The 18,343-nt window shown below is 41.1% G+C and overlaps 1 protein-coding gene across 1 annotated transcript in view; it reads right to left on the bottom strand.

The window, feature by feature from the left end:
• The window catches only part of LOC110496862 (adhesion G protein-coupled receptor B2), a 459,244-nt gene extending 456,174 nt beyond the window's left edge, over nucleotides 1-3,070 (bottom strand). Inside the window, 1 exon segment of the mRNA XM_090209074.1 lies at nucleotides 2,252-3,070. The gene's annotated coding sequence lies outside the window, so the exon portion shown is untranslated.
• Nucleotides 3,071-18,343: the final 15,273 nt, after the last annotated feature.

The raw sequence follows: 18,343 nt of genomic DNA, 5'->3' as shown, positions 1-18,343 counted from the left end.
CGCCTAAGACAGCGCTACAGGGAGACAGCATGGGCAGCTGATCGGCATCGCAGTGGCAGACCACGTGTAACATCCCCTGCACAGGATTGGTACATCCGAACATCACACTTGCGGGACAGGTACAGGATGGAGACAACAACTGCCCGAGTTACACCAGGAACGCACAATCCCTCCATCGGTGCTTAGACTGTCTGCAATAAGCTGAGAGAGGCATGACTGGGGGCTTGAGGCCTGCAAGACAGGAATGTCAGTGTTCTGCCATGGCCAGCGAAGAGCCTGGATCTCAATCCCATTGAGCACATCTGGGACCTGTTGGATCGGAGGGTGAGGGCTAGGGCTATTCCCCTCAGAAATGTCCGGCAACTTGCAGGTGCCTTGGTGGAAGAGTGAGGTAACATCTAACAGCAAGAACTGGCAAATCTGGTGCAGTCCACAAGGAGGAGATGCACTGCAGTACTTAATGCAGCTGGTGGCCACACCAGATACTGACTGTTACTTATGATTTTGACCCCCCTTTGTTCAGGGACAAGTTATTCCATTTCTGTTAGTCCCATGTCTGTGGAACTTGTTCAGTGTTTGTCTCAGTTGTTGAATCTTGTTATGATCATACAAATATTTACAAATGTTAAGTTTGCTGAAAATAAAAGCAGTTGAGAGGATGTTTCTTTTTTTGCTGAGTTTAGTTTCTGGCTTGCATAGCACAGGTGGTGGTGTCCTAAATTCACTGTAGTAGGCTAGGCCTAATATATAGGCTACCATACGAATGGTGGATTCAATAGCCCAGTCTAGGAATGATTTTATAATTTACATATCTCTGTCTTCACTGTTCCCTTCTTGCACAATTCGTGCATCTCTCTGGCATCTCCACTGGCCTCTCTCTCACTTCCATCCTCTCTCTATTGCTCTTATAGCTCTTGAACCAGTAGCCTTGCTCAATGCGTGTCCCAGAAGCAGAAATATAGTTTCGTCACGTATTTTGAACAATTCCAAAATATAAAATATAATAGGCAATAGCGTTCACACAGTGAACTGGCGGGGAAGTTTGAATGGCAAGAGCTTCTCTGGTGTGATGTGAACACATTGGCTGGTGGTAAAAATGCAATAAAGGCGAATCTTCTGTTCTATCTGCACACAATGTTTATGTTTACAATAAAATGTAATACGTTAGAATGCCCAATGTTATGACGTTTTCAGTCAAATGCATGAATTAAGTTAGAACGTTTTCCTATAAGTCTAATTTGCATAAACATCGCGATTGGATGATGGCTGTGAGGGTTTTCGAATCAGGATCAAATCCTCTGATCTCATTATTGATAGAATGTTCATATTTGAAGACTGCCGAAAGCCCAGTATCTTTGGCAGACGGCAGGAGTGGCAAGGAGTGAATGTAATAGCTGAACAGAGATGGCAACCAGGCTCCAGATTGACCATAAATGGGCTTTATAAACACACACATGCATGCGCGCGCGCACTAACACAAGCACTCACACCGCACACTTGGGAGAGAGGGGGATAGCAACGGCCTAACAATAGGCCTACAACACAATCCTTATCTCTTGATGAGACATGTGTCTATCGAACACACATTGGTGTGAATGCAGTGTGAAAAGACACACAGACCCAGTGTCGAGGAGGAGAAGGCTTGCGGTGATTCCCAACACATCTCTAAAGAAATAGCATCCCTTGCCTACACCACTCGCGTTGAAGAGAGCGAGTCTGTGTGCGTTTTCGACACTGCGCAAAGTTACAGGTCTGATTGAATAGGTTGAGACAAATGTCAAAAGCACACCACTCTCACATAAACCGGGATTAGAAAGGCCAGTACCACATGCGTTGGGCCAAAGCTAAACGAAGGGCGTCTGTTGCGTATTATGTGAGGGTCTTCTGCTATATAAACAATCTGTGATTTTCCGTGACCGGTACTTCAGTTCAGGTTCACAGAACAGGAGTCGTTAGCGACATTCCCAGGGCTGACGCAGATGCACCCGCTGGATAGAAGGTCGCATGTCAACGTTGGGCTAATTCTAACATGCTACGGATTAAAACTTGTGTATTCACCACAAAATACATCATTCACACAAATGTATCAAGGGCTTTTCTATGAGGGATACTTTCACAACCATGTCAATAGGTTAAGTACGCTTACTGCCAAGCTCCGATGTACAGATTATCGTTTATAAAACACACACAATCGGCACATATTACGTTCACCTTGAATCAGAAATAAGGAAGTTGTGATATGGATTCTTACCTGATTGCTGTTAGCAGTAGTTATTCGATGTAACGGATATTTCCCGATCGGTTTCGTTGATGCAAATTAAGTTTTCCATCCATGGCACGTCTCAGTTGGGGAGATAGAATATCATTCACATGAGCGACGGGGAATCTTCTCTACACAAATCTTCACGACGAGTCAATCCAGCTCTCCTCCAAAACCGATGAAAAGTAAAAACCGAAATAGTTAAAAAATAAAAAAAAATATGACATGAAATCATAAAACACCATAAATCAAACGAAAATATGCAAACGAAAAAAATACACAAAAACAAAACACAATCCCAACGAAAAAGGGGGACAAAATGCCGTAGAAAAAGAGAGGTCCAGTTTTGTTCATAAACTGTCGAAGTGCTCTTTGATAAATCCACTCCGTATCTCCATGGTCTCATGCAGACACATTGTATTCCAAACCGAGCAGAGAATGCGCTCACGAGCCGCAGCAGCAGCAGAACGGGATAACGCGTTTTTTTTCTTATTCTAGTGCCCAATATTGCGAGTCCTCCTCTTCTTACAGTAGCTCTTTTTCCGAAGCTGAAAACCACACTGACAACGCGTAAAACCACCTCTCCTTATCTCTCCCACTACCCCTCTTCTTTATTCGCTTTGGCTGAGTGTGAATGGGTCTGTCTCTCGACTAGGTCTATTCTGCTCTGGCATCCGCGATATCCACAGGCAGCGGCTCACAGTAGGGCATCTGGTTCCCCGCAGTCGCTTCAGCAGCGGAGAACGGAGATGCGCGGTCCCGTCTCTCTCTCTCTCTCTCTCTCTCTCTCTCGTTCTTTTTTTTCTTCTCTCTCGATGGGGACCAGTCTGGCGCGCATCCTGTTGCTGACGTCACCCCGGCGCAAATTCCAAACACAGCATATGAAAAAAGCTTAATCACCGTAGTCTACTACTAACTCACTTACAGGTAAAAAAAAATAACACAGCCTACTATTTATATCATCATCCCCCTTTAGCTGTGTTTTTTTATATGCTGTGTTATAGCCTTCTCTTCATACAACAAGACATCTACAAATGTGATATCCCACCTGCACTCATCTCTAAGCCTCATTGACTAAATATTGCAGATCATTCCTTTTATAAATGCATATTGACCATTTGCAATGGGTCAACAAACAAGACAAAATGAGATTCCGTTTCCGATTACCAACTGTGCAAAAACGGTTTGAATCAACGTTTTTCTACGGTTTTCCACGTGTTTAAACCAAATAAATCAATGTGATGACGTTGAGTCAACGTGGAAAACTGATTGGATCTGATTGGGTGACAATTGAACCCCCCCCCCCCCCCCCCCCCCCCCACACACACACACACACAAAAAAAGCACAATTTTGCACTAACTGTCATTTTTATTCAGACATTTGGAACAACACAAATAAATAAATAAATAAATAATAATGAAGGAATTAATTGTGGTTTATTTGGCATCATTTCGTAGTGTGACTGATTTTACTAATTGCATTAGCACTGTACAAAGTCAGAGGTGAGCTATTGTAACAGTATAATTTTAGACCGTCCCCTCGCCCATACCCGGGCGCGAACCAGGGACCTTCTGCACACATCAACAGTCACCCTCGAAGCATCGTTACCCATCGCTCCACAAAAGCCGCGGCCCTTGCAGAGCAAGGGGAACTACTACTTCAAGGTCTCAGAGCAAGTGACGTCACTGATTGAAATGCTATTTAGCGCCCACGCTAACTAAGCTAGCCGTTTCACATCCGTTACACTATTTTCATACATTCCACCGCTCCCCCGACCTCGGGCTTCCAGTGGGGAGACCTGAGATCAACCTAACCCCTTCCCCATCTCGTTCTTCTGAGTGGGAGAGCTTCCCAGCTCACAAACTAGAAGCAGGGCGCCCATTCCAATAAGGTTAATTGACCCACATTGACGTGAAGTGCAAATGAGCGATAGAAAACCGATCGTGCAAGTGTCACCGTTCCTCCAAAAATTGTGTGCTGCCCCCGGCAAGATGCCGCCCTGGGCGACTGCCCATGTCGCCTATACCTAAATCCGCCACTGATTGAACCAAATGTAAATCAAAACTAGATGTTGAACTGAAATCTGTACCCAATGGGTGAGAGCCATATAATATTTTCAGGACCAGGGAGAGCTCCCCGCAGACTGCCGAGGTTAGTCCTGGGCCCGTTTGCACACAACGTCTCAGAGTAGGAGTGCTGATCTAGGACCAGGCGTCATATGGCCATGTAATCTTATTCATTATTATTTAAAAGGCTAAATTGATCCTAGAGCACTGAGAAGTTTTATGAATATTGAATAAAAAACAAGACGCAAAAAACTGAAATCAACACCTCTGAATTCCTAAATGTAAACTTATTGGAAAAACATGATTATAGTTTAGGCCTACCTCTCATCTATGTATGGGCATATAAAATACACATTTTATTTTATGTAAAAATAACATGGCATTGAACTTGAAACATGGTGAAGTGAATAATTACACTTTGGACGGTGTATCAATACACCCAGTCACTACAAAGATGCAGGCGTCCTTCCTAACTCAGTTGCCAGAGAGGAAGGAAATCACTCAGGTATTTCAAAGAAATTAACTTCATGTCCTGAAAACAAAACGTTATGTTTGGCGCAAATCGAACACAACAAATCACTGAGTATCATGCTTCATGTTTTCAAGCTTGGTGGTGGCTGCGTCATGTTATGGGTGTGCTTGCCATTAGCAAAGACTAAAGAGTTTTGTAGGATAAAAATAAACAGAATAGAGCTAAGCACATGCATAAGAGGAAAGCCTGGTTCTGTCTGCTTTCCAACAGACACTGGGTGACAAATCCCCTTTCAGCAGGACAATAACCTAAATTAAAAGGCCAAATCTACACTGGAGTTGCTTACCAAGATGACAATGAATACATCTGAGTGACCTAGTTACATTTGTGACTTAAATCGTCTTGGAAATCTATGGCAAGACTTGAAAATGGCTGTCTAGCAATGATAAACAACCAACTTGACGGCGCTTGAAGAATAAAACAATTATCAAATATTGTCAAATCCAGGTGTGCAAAGCTCTAAAAGACAGCTTTAATTGCTGCCAAAGGTGATTCCAACAGGTATTGACTTAGGAATGTGAATATTTACAGTATCAGTCAAAAGCTGGGACACACTTACTACTCATTCAAGGGTTTTTTCTTTATTTTTACTATTTTCTACATTGTAGAATAATAGTGAAGGCATCATACAACTATGAAAAACACATATGGAATCATGTAGTAACCAAAAATCTAAATATATTGTACATTTGAGATTCTTAAAATGGCACGACAATGATGCCCATTTGATCCTGAGGCCCATTGTCGTGCCATTCATCCACCACCATCACTTCATGTTTCAGCATGATAAGGCACGGCCCCATGTCACAAGGATCTGTACACAAATCCTGGAAGCTGAACATTTCCCAGTTCTTCCATAGCTTTCATACTCACCAGACATGTCACCCTTTGAGCATTCTTGGGATGCTCTGGATCGACGTGTACAACAGCGTGTTCCAGTTCCTGCCAATATCCAGCAACATTGCATTACCATTAAAGAGGAGTGGGAAAACATTTTACAATGTACAATCAAAAGTCTGATGAACTCTATGCGGAGGAGATGTGTCGCGCTGCATGAGGGAAATGGTGGTCACCATATACTGACTGTTTTTTTGATCCACGCCCCTATCTTTCTTTTAAGGTATCTGTGACCAGATGCATATCTGTATTCTCAGTCATGTGAAATCCATAGATTAGGTCCTAATGAATTTATTTCAATTGACTGATTTCCTTATATGTATGAACTGTAACTCAGTAAAACCTTTGAAAATGTTACGTGTTGCGTTTATATTTTTGTTCAGTATATTTACAGTAATCCATTTAGAATTCAGGCTTTAACACAACCAAATGTGGAATAAGTCAAGTGGTTTGAATACTTTCTGAAGGCACCTTATATAAGCCTAAATAGCAGCAACATTGATGATATATGAGTGATAAAAGATGATCACATTTCATATGCTCTATAAACATACCCTTTAGTGCATCTATTTAGTTTTTAAGTGGAGATAACTCAATCATTCTAATGATAGCACATTGGTAGTAGTCAGTGACAAATATCATACCTAAGCAGGGCTGGGCTTTGTTACAACCCTGAATGGGAGACCAAAGGATAGCTGTAGATGGATCAATTCCCCAGTAGGCGGTGTTGTCCTGCCTATAGGTTTTCCTCCGGATAGTTGATTTAAAGTTGTTATCTGACTTTGTTTTAAAGGTACAAATTAAACATATTATAAACAAGGGTTGTCTATGTTGAAATGTGGTTACCATGATGCTGTAATCCTGTGGATGACATTTCATCTTAAACATTTTCTTTTGGCCTACTGTACATTGATTCCGTTTTTTCAAATCCATCGTATTTTCCACATAGAGTCCATGTCTCAGTACATTTAGCTAAAATAACATTGATTCAACCAGTTTGTTTCCAGTTGTCACGCCCTGGCCTTAGTTATCTTTGGTTTCTTTATTATTTTGGTTAGGCCAGGGTGTGACATGGGTGATTTATTGTGTTTCGTCTTGTCTAGGGGTTTTATTAGATTAATGGGGTTGTGTTCAGTTTAGTTGTCTAGGTAAGTCTATGGTTGCCTAGAGTGGTTCTCAATCAGAGGCAGGTGTTTATCGTTGTCTCTGATTGGGAGCCATATTTAGGCAGCCATATTCTTTGGGTATTTTGTGGGTGATTGTTTCCTGTCTTTGTGTTTTCTGCACCAGATAGGGCTGTTTCGGTTTTCACGTTTATTGTTTTGTATTCCTGTTCATGTTTTGCTATTAAAACTATGGACACTTACCACGCCGCATATTGGTCCTCCGATCCTTCTCGCCTCTCTTCTTCAGACGAAGAAAACTGTGGTGTGTCTCTGTCTGAGCATTTAGAAATTGTGTTTTTAAAATGTACCTTTAGTTAAGAACAAATTCTTATTTTCAATGACGGCCTAGGAACAGTGGGTAAACTGCTTGTTCAGGGGCAGAACGACAGATTAGTACTTTGTCAGCTCAGGGTTTGAACTTGCAATCTTCCGGTTCCTAGTCCAACTCTCTAACCACTAGGCCACCCTGCCGTTTGTAATGTTAATGTGACATGTAGGGGTGGCAGGTAGCCTAGTGGTTAGAGCCTAGTGGTTAGAGCCTAGTGGTTAGAGCCTAGTGGTTAGAGCGTTGGACTAGTAACTGAAAGGTTGCTAGATTGAATCCCTGAGCTGACAAGGTAAACATCTGTTGATCTCCCGCTGAACAAGGCAGTTAACCCACTGTTCCTAGGCTCACTTGCCTAGTTAAATATAAAACTAATCTAGCCAAACACACAACATGTTTTCAGTGAATGTTCGAGTGCCTAATGGGAAAGAGTTTGTAGGCCTATGTAGATGAAATGGTGTGCATGTGATCATCATATGACTCATAAAAAGAAAATCAGCACATTTGAATTCGTAATCAAATGTCTTGTTAAAAAATAAAATCTATGTAAATTACATCTCATCTATACAATGAACATATACAGTTTTACCTGTTTTAAATGCCCCCCAAAATGGCACTATAAATATTTGTCTTCAACAGCAACAGTGGGCGAGAAATGAGATGGGGTTCGATTTAAGGGGGGAAAGGAAACAGAACTTAAAAGCAAAAGCACTTTAGAGATATTACATAAACCTCTGCATATTTGGCCGAAGGTGGAACTTCATTTAATATCCCCAAACTCTCTCCTGTCAACTCAGCAGTATGAGCAACCCATTCCCCTTCCCCACTTTCCTCCCCTCAAACCTTTATTTATATATATCCAGACTTGGGCTTGAATTCCCTCATTTTTATTGAATATTTTATGACTGGGCATTTGCAGCTCCCAGCTCGTAAGCCGCAAAACTCTGGGATTCTTCTCAGGCTATTAATGTCTGAGCTGACATACAGAGGTTTGTTCCGTTATAGTGAGGAGACACTGTGTAGCCCTTTCATGCAGTTAAATGGCATAGTGGCCTCATGGGTGGAATATTATTCATGTTTTCATAATTTCATAATTAATAAACATTATTATTTTTGTAATGCTAAAAATCCGGTGTTTCTATGTCAAACGGTTATATTTCAGTCTTCTGTGATGTATATAAAGTGTAATATTGGGGGTGCAAACTCAAAATTGAATACATTTCAACTATATATCTGACATGGTACAGGTGTCTTCTTTATGCTAAGCCCATAAACATGTGTGTGAGGTGTATACTTTTGTTTCAAATTAGATTTGTTTAAGACTACCAAGAAACACTCTGTGACCCTGATTTAGCCCACTGCAGGAAAAGGTTAAAGGGCCAATCTAGGAATCAAACAACAACAAGCGGTCACCCTGACACTGGTTTTGGTGAACAGGAGAGAGATGTAACCAATCAAATTCATAGACAGAGCTATGGATGCAAGGACTGGCCATCCATGAAATCAAATAGATCCATTAGATCAAAGCATTTTAGCCATACTTGAAGATATAGTATTAAAGTAGAGTATATAGAGTCAAATAATATTATATGTTGGGTTCTGATTGGGAAAGATAGTTGAAGTAAGCAAATGAGGCATTTCTAAGGTATCATTAATTAAAACCTAAAAAAATGGAATTAGGCCTACCATTCCCAGATTGCCCCTTTAAGGACTTGGTTTAGCATTGTGAGTTAGAGAAGGAGAGTTAATACCAGTGGTGATAGGACAGTTATACTACCCTTGTGGGATAGTGATGAAATGTAACTGCACTTGCTTATGATTAGATGAAAAACAACAAAACTATTATGGGGAGGAGAGGGGCATGTTCTCACACTGGTATCACAGTGATCATAACTAAAACATGTCAATTATGGTGCTATGAATGATTTGGATTGAAATATGTGTCCTGTCTAAGATTCTGTAGCTACATGTTGTTAGTATTTCCTAGTCGCAAAACATATGTTTATGATCAAAATCAGATAGACAAATGGAACAAAATGATCATTCTATAAATGTACCTTTGTAGGAAAACAAAAACACTGACAGTTGAGTAGTATGTTAGTAGTATGTACTGAACGATCTCACAAAACAAAAACATTTTGAAAGCACATCCACCATATTCTAATCAAAACTGTTGCTGTAGGATTCGTGAGGACAGATGATGTCTGTTGTCCTTCAAGACACTATTATTCTCACTGCACGCCACAGCTAGACATGTGTACAACACTAACCATCTGTCAGCCAGTCATGCAATACACTCTTAGAGAAAGGGTTCCAAAAGGGTTATTCGAATGTGTCCATGTGATAACCCTTTTTGGTTCCAGATAGACCACTTTTTAATTCCAGGTAGAGCTCTTTTGGGTTCCATGTGGAACCCTTTCCACAGAGGGTTCTACATTGAACCCAAAAGAGTTTTACCAGGAACGAAAAAGGGTTATCCAATGGGGACAGACAAAGAACCATTTTAGGTTCTAGATAGCACGTGTACTGAGCATAGCAGTCAAGAACAACGACAGGAAGACAGAATGAAGCATGACATTGGAATCGCGTAATGTTGTATTATTGTAATGACTCCATGTTGTTTAGTAAACCATCTTGGCAGAGACTGAGTAATCTCATTGTTGATAATACAAATGTTTCCACTCGGCTGTACAATGGAAACGTTGGCAGGTGCCACCGCAACAACGCACAGTAGAGTACATTAACAAATGGAAGGACAACAACACAATGCAGTGACCCTGCTCTTAGTATTCACAATATGACCATTGTGGAGTGGGTTAACACTGTTGACACTGATTAGTGCGCCCACCTCGTTAACTTCAGTTTGGAATACAATACAGTGCATTAAGGCCACAATGGGCACAATGCGTAGCTGGTTTCTCAAGGAGGGAAGAAATACTGTGCAGTGACACTGCCTTTAATATACCATGAACACTTCAGAACACTAAGTGTAAACTGGGTGGTTTGAGTCCTGAATGTTGATTGGCTGACAGCCGTGGTATATCAGACCACATGCCATGAGTATGACGAAACATTTCATTTTTCTGCTCTAATTGCATTGATAACCAGTTTAAAATAGCAAAAAGGCTCCTTGGGGATTTGTGATATATGGCCAATATACCACGGCTAAGGGCTGTGTCCAGGCACTCCACAATGCGTTGTGCCTAAGAACAGCCGTTGGCCGTGGTATATTTGTCATATACCACAAATCCCTGGGCCTTATTGCTTAAGTATACCGTGAACATGTCAGAACACTAAGTAGACCATGAACACTTCAGAACACTAAGTATACCATGAACATGTATGTGTCAAGTCCCATTGGTTCTAGTGTTAAATCGTTAACCCTTTGTGGCTAATGCACCAACCTCCAGGGTCCAGATTCACAAAACCTTCTTAAAATACATTTCTTCTGAACTGCCATTTTTTTCCTTAAATCTAGACTTATTAAGAATGTTAAGCAAAGTTGCTATTCCTCAAAACGGTTATTGGAAATGTTCTTGCTCTATTTCTTATGTTTCTCCTTAAGCAAACAGTTAAGAAAGTTGAAAACAAAGATAATGGAATTGTTCTTAATTCCAAGATAGGTAAACCCTTGTCCTAAAATCTGGGCAGTGAGATAATAATCTCGTTTAAATAAATTAAACATGCTTAATTCACTGACAAACTTAATCTAAAAGTTTCAGTATTGAATATTTATAACCAAAGAGTATGTTTTTGAACAGTAAACGCAGTACGAAATATGCTAACATGATTGCCATAGCAAAGCTAATTTGGTTTCCCAGAAACACACATTTTAAGAAGATTAATAAGATGATATTTGAGAAGTTCGTAAGAAAATCATAAAATGTTAAGATATTGTTGAGGAATTAAACTTTCAAACTATCGTACAAACTTCATAATTTTTTTCTTAAAAAGATTTATAAGTTTTTGCGTAAGAAGTGTTCTGTGAATCTGGGCCCAGTTACTTGTTCAGATTCTACATAATGGTACTTGAAGTACCTTACACTATAAAAACATTACTTGTATGTCTCTACAGTACCTCATAAAATATAAGTTGAATTAGGGTATACAAAAGGCGTGATTGTAACTGGTAACATGTACATACAGTTGAAGTCGGAAGTTTACAGACACTTAGGTTGGAGTCATTAAAACTCGTTTTTCAAACACTCCACAAATGTCTTGTTAACAAACTATAGTTTTGGCAAGTCGGTTAGGACATCTACTTTGTGCATGACACAGGTCATTTTTCCAAAAATTGTTTACAGACAGATTATTTCACTTATCACAATTCCAGTGGGTCGGAAGTTTACATACACTAAGTTGACTGTGTCTTTAAACAGCTTGGAAAATTCCAGAACATGTCATGTCTTTAGAAGCTTTTGAAAGGCTAATTGACACCATCTGAGTCAATTGGAGGTGTACCTGTGAATGTATTTCAAGGCCTATCTCCAAACTCAGTGACTCTTTGCTTGACATCATGACCTCTACAAGTCTGGTTCATCCTTGGGAGATTTCCAAACGCCTGAAGGTACCACGTTCATCTGTACAAACAATAGTACGCAAGTATAAACACCACGGGACCACGAAGCCGTCATATCACTCAGGAAGGAGATGCGTTCTGTCTCCTTGAGATGAACGTACTTTGGTGCAAAAAGTTCAAATCAATCCCAGAACAACAGCAAATGACCTTGTGAAGATGCTGGAGGAAACAGGTACAAAAGTATCTATTTCCACAGTAAAACGAGTCCTATATCGACATAAGCCGAAAGGCCACTCAGCAAGGAAGAAGCCACTGCTCCAAAACTCCCATAAAAAAACAGACTACGGTTTGCAACTGCACATGGGGACAAAGATCATACTTTTTGGAGAAATGTCCTCTGGTCTGATGAAACAAAAATAGAACTGTTTGGCCATAATGACCATCGCGATGTTCGGTGGACATAGGGGGAGGCTTGCAAGCCGAAGAACACCATCCCAACCGTGAAGTACGGGGGTGGCAGCATCATGTTGTGGGGGTGCTTTACTGCAGGAGAGACTGGTCCACTACACAAAATAGATGGCATCATGAGGTATGAAAATGACGTGGATATATTGAAGCAACATCTCAAGACATCAGTCTTGGTCGCAAATGGGTCTTCCAAATGGACAATGACCCCAAGCATACTTCCAAAGTTGTGGCAAAATGGCTTAAGGACAACAAAGTCAAGGTATTGGAGTGGCCAACACAAAGCCCTGACCTCAATCCTATAGGAAATTTGTGGGCATAACTGAAAAAGTGTGTGCGAGTAAGGAGGCCTACAAACCTGACTCTGTTAAACCAACTCTGTCAGAAGGAATGGGCCAAAATTAACCCAACTTATTGTGGGATGCTTGTGGAAGGCTACCCAAAATGTTTGACCCAAGTTCAACAATTTAAAGGCAATGTTACCAAATACTAATTGAATGTATGTAAACGTCTGACCCACTGGGAATGTGAAGAAATAAATAAAAGTTTAAATAAATCATTCTCTCTACTATTATTCTGACAATTCACATTCTTAAAATAAAGTGGTCATCCTAACTGACCTAAGAAAGGGAATTTTAACTAGGATTAAATGTCAGGAATTGTGAAAAACTGAGTTTTAATTGTATTTTGCTAAGGTGTATGTAAACTTCTGACTTCAACTGTCGGTCTAGCCTACACGTTCATATATGCCCATTTCATTTTATTAAAATTTAGTCAGGATAGTCCGTTCAGTAACAATTGCCATTGTGTTCCAGGGAGTCCTGGGATCCTGATTTCCAACATCCTGATTTCCAATAACTGGCAGAGTTGGAATTGATGACAAAAGAGGGAAAGAGTGGAGGAGAGGATGGAAGAGAGTAAAAGACAGAATGACAGGAGGGGGTAAACCGATTCTATGATTGATGTGGGGTCCTATGATGTTCCTAAAGACTATTTCAGGACCATGGTTAGCTCCAGAGGTGGTTGAATGGCATGGGGAAATCCCATGTGCCTGGATATTTATGAGGGGTTGTAAACACACACACACACACACACACACACACACACACACACACACACACACACACACAGGGTTCCTATATATTATTTCAGCACCATAGAGAGCTCTGTGGTGATGGCAAAATGGGACCCCCCCCCCCTGTGCATAGAATATTTACTAGAGCCATTATATTGGCCCACATGGGAATTCAGTTAGCTGTAAATTCCATGCCATCCTGTATTATCATCCAGATGAAAATGGATGGGGCTAAGAGGAGGAAATATGTTTTAAAGACTTTATGATGCTTCACTTACAGTATTGATGGGTTTGTGGGTGTGTCACTGTCACTGTCACTGAAAGAACATTCAGTATCCATCAAATGCAGTGATACGTATATGCACGAAGTATCTCTTATCTCTGTATAGTATGTGTCTTTCGGTCTATTTATCTGTCTATGTACATATCTGGACAGAATCTATCAGTCTTCCTTTCAAGTACTAGTAACATCAAGGCAGAGGAGAATGACAGAATATTTGGCTAAAGCTAAAGGGGAAAATGGTGTGCATATACAAAGTATGTGGACACGCCTTCAAATTAGTGGATTCTGCTATTTCAGCCACACCCATTGCTGATACGTGTATAAAATCATAAATAAATAATAAATACATTTGATTTGAAAATTGAGCACATAGCCGTTCAATCTCCATAGACCCATATTAGCAGTAGAATGGCCTTACTAAAGAGCTCAGTAACTTTCAACGTACCACCATTCCAACAAGTCAGTTCGTCAAATGTCTGCTCTGCTAGAGCTGCCCTGGTCAATTGTAAGTGCTGTTATTGTGAATTGGAGACATCTAGGAGCAACAACAGCTCACTCGTGAGGTAGTAGGCCACACAAGCTCACAGAATGGGACTCCCAAGTGCTGAAGCGTTTACCGTGTAAAAATCATCTGTCCTCGGTTGCAATAATCACTACCGAGTTCCAAACTGCCTCTGGAAAAGACGTCAGCACAATAACTAATCGTTGGTAGCTTCATGAAATGGGTTTCCAGGACCGAGCAGCCCCACACAAGCCTGAGATGTCCATGTGCAATGCCAAGCGTTGGCTGGAGTGGTGTAAAGCTCGCTGCCATTGGACTCTGGAGCAGTAGAAACGTGATCTCTGGAGTAATGAATCACGCTACACCATCTGACAGTCCAACGGTCGAATCATGGTTTGTAGGATACAGTGGTGGAAAAGGTAGGCAATTGTCATACTTGAGTAAAAATAAAGACACCTTCATTTAAAATGACTCAAGTAAAAGTGAGTCACCCAGTAAAATATGACTTTAGTGAAAGTCTAAAAGTATTTGGTTTTAAATCTACTTATCCCTTGTGTTGTCTTAAGGGTCAAACATTACCCGACACTTTGTTTAACAGCAGAGAAAACCCCCTAAATTATATTTTTTAAATCTTGAAATTTGATTTATTTTCCTAGAGTGACCCCAAAATCAGAAAAAGTAAAACTGCCTTTGTTCATATTTCCATGAAAGCTGTACACCACCAGGGTACAAAGAGTGGCTTAGGGTCATTTTTGACCCAGCAGTTATAAAATCATCTACACACCACAAAAAGCACAAATACACACACACACACACACACACACACACACACACACACACACACACACACACACACACACACACACACACACACACACACACACACACACACACACACACACACACACACACACACACACACACACACACACACACACACACACACACACACACACAATGAGACATTTAGATTATGTGTGCTACTGATTGAACTCAGCCAGCAGCTCCTGAAGAGGAAGATCACCATGGTTGGCACAGTTAGAAAGAACAAGCCTGAGCTCCACCCCTGCACTCCTCGCAACAAGGGGGAGAGAGGCCTTCTCATCAAAGTTTGCCTTCACCCCCTCCACCACTCTAGTTTCTTACCTCCCAAAGAGGAACAAGAATGTGGTCTCCTGAGCACACTGTGCAAAACAGCTGTGATCAGTGATCGTGAGGACAGGAAGCCAGCCATCATCCTGGACTACAACCACAACAAAGGAGGTGTGGACAACCTAGACAAGGTGATACGAACTTATAGCTGCAGGAGGATGACTGCTTGCTGGCCTCCGGTCATGTATGATGTGTCCTCATACAATGCCTTTGTGATATGGAACAAGATCAACCCTACCTGGATGCCTGATAGGTGGAACAAGAGACGGGCATTCCTGGAGCAGCTGGGAAAAGCACTTGTAACACCACACATTCAAAGAAGGGAGCGCCTATCCCGCACAGGAGCCTCTGCAGTGCTTGTGAAAGCTGTTCAGGAGGATGAATCTTGTCCTGATCCACCTGAGGCTGCAGCTGGGGCAGGCAAGAGGAGTAGATGCCAACTATGTCCCCCAAAGAAGGACTTTAACAAATACTATGTGCTGCACATGTGAGAAATACATCTGTAAAGTCCATGCACAGACACTTGCATACTGTCCTACATGTGCTAATTAGAGTTGATTGATTTATGTTCTTCACATTTTTGTTATGTATCTATTATCTGATTTTGTTCTCATTTATTGTTGTTGTTTATACACGTTGTAGGTAGGGGCAATGGTTCAACATATGGGAGAAGACTAGTATTTTGTAGTTTTATTCGACATTGTACAGTATATAAGAATACATCACTATGTTGCCAAAAAAGTTCAAGACTGTTTTTGTTTCCCTTCAATAGAATGCAATCAAAACTACATTCAGCACATTTCTGTAACTTTCTGGAGCGATTTTCGTCGGGAGAAGGAGAAGAGGACCAAGGTGCAGCGTGGTATGTGTCCATATTTATCTAATGAACACAGATATAAAAAAAATTAACAAACTGACAAACGAACAGTTCTGCACGGTGCAACAAAACATTAAACAGAAAATAACTATCTCAATTCTCAATCAGAGACAACGATCGACAGCTGCCTCTGATTGGGAACCATACCAGGCCAAACACAGAAATACAAAACATAGAATACAAAACATAGAATGCCCACCCCAACTCATGCCCTGACAAAACTAAAACAGAGACATAAAAAAGGAACTAAGGTCAGGACGTGACAATTTCTTAGACTATACAAGTGCTATCTCTTACTAAAAACATCACTTTTACATCTATGCAGTACCTTTAGCAATAATTATAATAGTAACAATAATAAACCTCTACTTTTGTAAGGAAAACAATTATGACAGGTGTGTTCTAATAAAAACAAGTGGTGTCCACTGATAAAATGCAGTCTTTCTGCATTGTAAAGAGGGAAAACCCAGACATTCACAAAGTTTGTCATGAATGACAGGATGTTTCTTCATGCAAAATATTTGAGGGGTTTAGTGAAGGCAGGCCATCTTTGACCCTTAGGACAAGGGGAGTATACACCATGTTAAGACTGCATAAGGGTTAAGTATAAAAAGTAAAAACATTAATGATTTCAAATTCCTTATATTAAGAATACCAAACGGCACCATTTTTAATTTATTTTTTACTTATGGATAGTCAGGGGCACACTCCAACACTCAGACATAATTTACAAATGTAGCATTTGTGTTTAGTGAGTCCGCCAGATCAGTGGCAATAGAGATGACCAGGGATGTTCTCTTGATAAGTGTGTGAATATGACTTAAGTAGTATTTTTTCTTAATTCTCATAGTTCAGGCTAGGCCCATTAGTTCCAGTAAAGGGAAATCTTAACTCTACAACCTACAATGACATTCTAGATGATTCTGTGCTTCCAACTTTGTAGCAACAGTTTGGGGAAGGCCTTTCCTGTTTCAGCATGACAATGCCCCTGTGCACAAACTTGACCAGCTTCCACAGAGCCCTGACCTCAACCCTCAGCCCTGACCGAACACCTTTGGGATGAATTGGAACGCCGACTGCGAGCCAGGCTTAATCGCCCAACACTAGTGCCCGACTTCACTAATGTTCTTGTGGCTGAATGGATGTCCCCTCAGTAATATTCCAATATCTGGTGGAAAGCCTCCCCAGAAGAGTTGAGGCTGTTATAGCAGCAAAGGGACACCAACTCCATATTAATGTCCATGATTTTGGAAAAAGATGCTCAACAAGCAGGCGTCCTCTTACTTTTGACCATATATTGTACAGTATGTATCAATGCAGAGCTTATGGTGAAATCTCAGTCCTTGTAGTATAGCACATGTTGCTGGTTGTGCTTCTCTGTATTGGGATGTGAGTTTTGCTGTATATCTGTGTACGTGTATGTGTGTGCGTACATGCATGTACACACGCGTGTATTCCTGTGTGTGAGTAAATGTGTTTTTCCCTCAGAGAACTGCTAATGAGGTTCATTAATCTTTGACTCTCATTGTTGAGCTCCATCCACTTAGAATTGAGGAGGTGTGTGTGTTTGAATGTCTGTGTGTGTGTGTGTGCTTGTATGAGAGGGAGGGAGGAAGGAAGGAAGGAAGGAAGGAAGGAAGGAAGGAAGGAAGGAAGGAAGGAAGGAAGGGAGGGAGGGAGGGAGGGAGGGAGGGAGGGAGGGAGGGAGGGAGAGAGGGAGGGAGGGAGAGAGGGAGAGAGGGAGGGAGGGAGAGAGGGAGAGAGGGAGAGAGGGAGAGAGGGAGAGAGGGAGAGAGGGAGAGAGAGAGAGAGAGAGAGAGAGATAGAGAGAGAGAGATAGAGAGAGAGAGAGAGAGAGAGAGAGAGAGAGAGAGAGAGAGAGAGAGAGAATTGAGGGGGGGACTTTGTAAAATGCACGTTCCTCTATAGCCATACAGATTAATTCAACTGATAAAAACAGCTCTGAAACACAGCTGTTTCCCGTAATCAGTAGCCCAGTAATTTCCTATTTCTTCTCTGTAATTTAAAATGTCTGCCCTGTTGGGATGGTCTTCTATTCCCCAATCTATACACTTCCGATGAATTTATCGAGCCCTAATTTGCTCTTGAACAATAGCTAGTTTGATTCACTCTCTGTGTGTGTGGGGGCCAACAGGTAATAACAGGACAAGGTGTGAAGCTGAAGAGTAAAAAGATGTTCCCATATTATCAGATTATCTTTTT

This window comes from Oncorhynchus mykiss, chromosome 18, assembly GCF_057628025.1.
Source record: "Oncorhynchus mykiss isolate SJ-2025 chromosome 18, ASM5762802v1, whole genome shotgun sequence".
NCBI lineage: Eukaryota > Metazoa > Chordata > Actinopteri > Salmoniformes > Salmonidae > Oncorhynchus > Oncorhynchus mykiss.
The sequence above is the reverse complement of the archived record's forward strand: the minus strand, read 5'-3'. Positions and strand labels throughout refer to the sequence as shown.